The 3,178-nt window shown below is 32.4% G+C and overlaps 1 long non-coding RNA gene across 1 annotated transcript; it reads right to left on the bottom strand.

Moving 5' to 3' along the window:
* Nucleotides 1-227: 227 nt before the first annotated feature.
* Nucleotides 228-2,962, bottom strand: LOC126893480 (uncharacterized). Its single transcript, XR_007701197.1, has 3 exons — nt 2,467-2,962; nt 2,206-2,408; nt 228-408 (listed from the first exon to the last, which is right to left on the bottom strand). It is a non-coding gene; the product is annotated as an uncharacterized LOC126893480 (long non-coding RNA).
* Between the last annotated feature and the right edge of the window lie 216 nt (nt 2,963-3,178).

The raw sequence follows: 3,178 nt of genomic DNA, 5'->3' as shown, positions 1-3,178 counted from the left end.
GATGGAAAAACATGTTTTAAGGTCACCTCCTGTGTTCATATGTAAGTTTTGACTTGTTTTGTAGTTCATAGATAGTTTAATTTACTACGAAACAAATATCATATGAAAACAGGAGGTGACCCTAAGACAAGTTTTTAGTCTCTCTTACAAAACTCATGAAAAAAACAGATAGGATGTATTATTACATCACTGACGATATGTGGCCATACCAAATAATACATCCTTGATAAATATAAACATTTTTATTGAACAAAATCTTTTCATACATTTTTTAATGCAATTTACTGATATTCCTAAATATTTCAAAAAAATGTGTCACATTTGCTTTGTAAACCTTTCTTTTGCCTTTCGTAGCCACATATTCCGTTTCCTTCCTGGTTTTTTGTAGACCACTTCTCTCAGCTGATTCTAAAAAAAAATAAAATAAATGGTAATTTTTCTATCCTTTACAATTAACAATCAGAAGAAATATTATTTACAGATAATGATATGCATAATAATAATAGGTTTGTTTTAGCATCAGTTTCAAACAGTTTGAAATCATCAGCGAATAGTGGACCAGCGCGAGTAGAGGGGATCGCACTGGTGACTGTATTATGTTCTTTTACCGACCAACTGTTTGCTGACGGTTTTTGACTAGTTTGACTGTTTGCTAGAATAAACCTAATAATAATGAATATTTTGTATTTTGACAATGACATCTGATGTGGAAGTCAAAACATTAATAAAATTATTTTTTCAAGTTAACTTTCACATGCGCGTCTTAAAATTGTACTTTTAATATTTATATCATAAATAACTATTAAAACTATCTTAAGAGGTAACAGTATCGATCAACAGGTAGCGTAAAGGTGTTCCAAGATTGCGGCTGTAATTTTGAATATTTTTTCGAGATATTTGGCACACATATTCTTAATATAATAAAGAATGGTGGTACAGAGCCCAATTTGAAAAATATATTAATATGTGGAAATTACTTTGTAATTAAATACAATATAAAAAAACGAGCTTGTACCGCCATTAAGAAGAACAAAAAAATACACTTTCTTCAAATACAACTTTTTTATCCGATTTTGTGTTATTTTGGAACTACTAAAATTTTTTATTTCATTAGTAGTTCCAAAATTACACAAAATCTAGGCATCAGATAAAAAAGTTTATTTGAAGAAAGTGTATTTTTTTGTTCTTCTTAATGGCGGTACAGGCTCTTTTTTAAATATTGTATAATTACAGAGTAATTTCCACATATTAATATATTTTTCAAATTGGGCTCTGTACCGCCATTCTTTATTATTTTACGAATACGTGTGCCAAATACCTCGAAAAAATATTCAAAATTACAGTGGCAATCTTGGAACACGTTTTGGCTACCTGTTGATCGCTACTGTATTAACTTAAAACATTGTAATTTGCTAAACCAGTATATTTTACTCTACTACTACTCTACTAGCTACCTCATTTTCCACTGTTTGTAAAGACTTGTTTACATGGGTAGAGTTTTGAGGAGAGTAGAGTAGCGGTAGTACTCTACCAAAAATGGCTTGATACCATTCACATGAGGAGAGTACAAGTATAGTACTGATGCTAGTATAGTGAAACCGATTTTTGTATTTTTAAACACTCTTGATTATAAGTGCACCTTAAATTCTTAATTTTTTGCTTAAGCTCGTTTACTCCAAAGCCTCCTTTGCCATTCTTTCGACGATTTCATCCTCCGCAGCTTGCTGCAAACTTTTATTTCTGTAGTATACACTACCTAAATTCCATAAACACTGGTATTCGCCGTATTATAGCTCTACAAGTTTTAAAGTTTCATCTTCGGTGAACTTCATTTTCACTATTTACACAAAACACAATTCCAGCCAGAATGACAGCGCCCCCCATGTACTCTCCTACCTACTCTATTCTGCCATAATTGAGCGTGTTCCATGGGTAGAGTGTGCAGCCGAGTAGACATTTTGGCAGTAGTGGTGGTCATAGAGTAGTTACTTTGCCATAGGTTGCTAGTCACTCTACTTTAACTCCAACTATACACTCTACCAGCTATTCTACTGTGCTGAGCATTTTTACAGGTAGAGTTACTCTACTCTATCAAGTACTTGCATCATTACTCTACCCGTGTAAACAAGTCTTAAATCTACTGAATGAAAATCTACTTAATCTTAATCTACTCTTAATGAAAAATGTCTAAAATCATTTACCCACCTAGTATTATTGTAGAATTTAAGACAGTCCAGTGCCTTATAAATAATTTCAATATGAATATTTTTTCCTTTAATTCTCCTTTGATAGCACTCCATTTTAGATTTTGGGGAACTTATTTCATTGTGTTTATAGCCCATATTTAATGAAGGAACCCAATCTGGAGATTGTTATTATCGATTAAGTCGGCTGGTTTTCCTATTTTCCTATAAGATTAAAATGTTAACATCTTCAAAAATCGTTACTGTTGTAATTGTAACTTACCAGATATAAAATGATTACAGCAGACAGGACAGGAAAATTTTCATTTCGCTAGTAAAACCTGTACCTTGTATTGCATTTAACCATTGTTGTCTCTCAGATACCTTATTTAGTTCAGTTTAAAAGTGAACTTTATCTTGACTTTATCACAATTACTTTGCATTTCACACTTCAAAACACAACACCAATGAAGCATATTATCTTTCTAAATTAATACTTCCAGAGAAAATGTTAAATTAATCTTTGTACAACACAAAATTACAAAGAAATACAACTAAAATTATCTAAAACTCATGAAGAACAGATAGAATAAGATTTATCTTTTACACCCAGTAGCCATATTGAGAATAGTATATTATTATCAGTAGAAACGATTACATTTAAATTTGGTAAATATAACTCCGCACGACCACGCAACTCGAAACACAAGTACGCAAACACGGTTGCGTGAAGCGTGGCTCGCAATCGTGAAATTTACGAGACTTGCTCGACCTGTAGATTCTTGTCCTTCCAACTCGTAGGTTGCACCATCCATTGGTAATATCTCGAACTACAGATTAATTTCCGTTTAATACAATTATTTAGTTTTCGTATTAAAATTTAGAAACACGTCCGTTGCAATATGCCCACCCACCGCATTGTTAGCCCTTACTTTCTAGACATTACTTAAGTAATTCGCGTCCCCCTTCCAACTCGTAGGTTGCACAATCTATTG

Source organism: Diabrotica virgifera, chromosome 10, assembly GCF_917563875.1.
Source record: "Diabrotica virgifera virgifera chromosome 10, PGI_DIABVI_V3a".
Taxonomy (NCBI): Eukaryota; Metazoa; Arthropoda; class Insecta; order Coleoptera; family Chrysomelidae; genus Diabrotica; species Diabrotica virgifera.
This window is presented reverse-complemented; position numbering and strand designations above follow the sequence as displayed.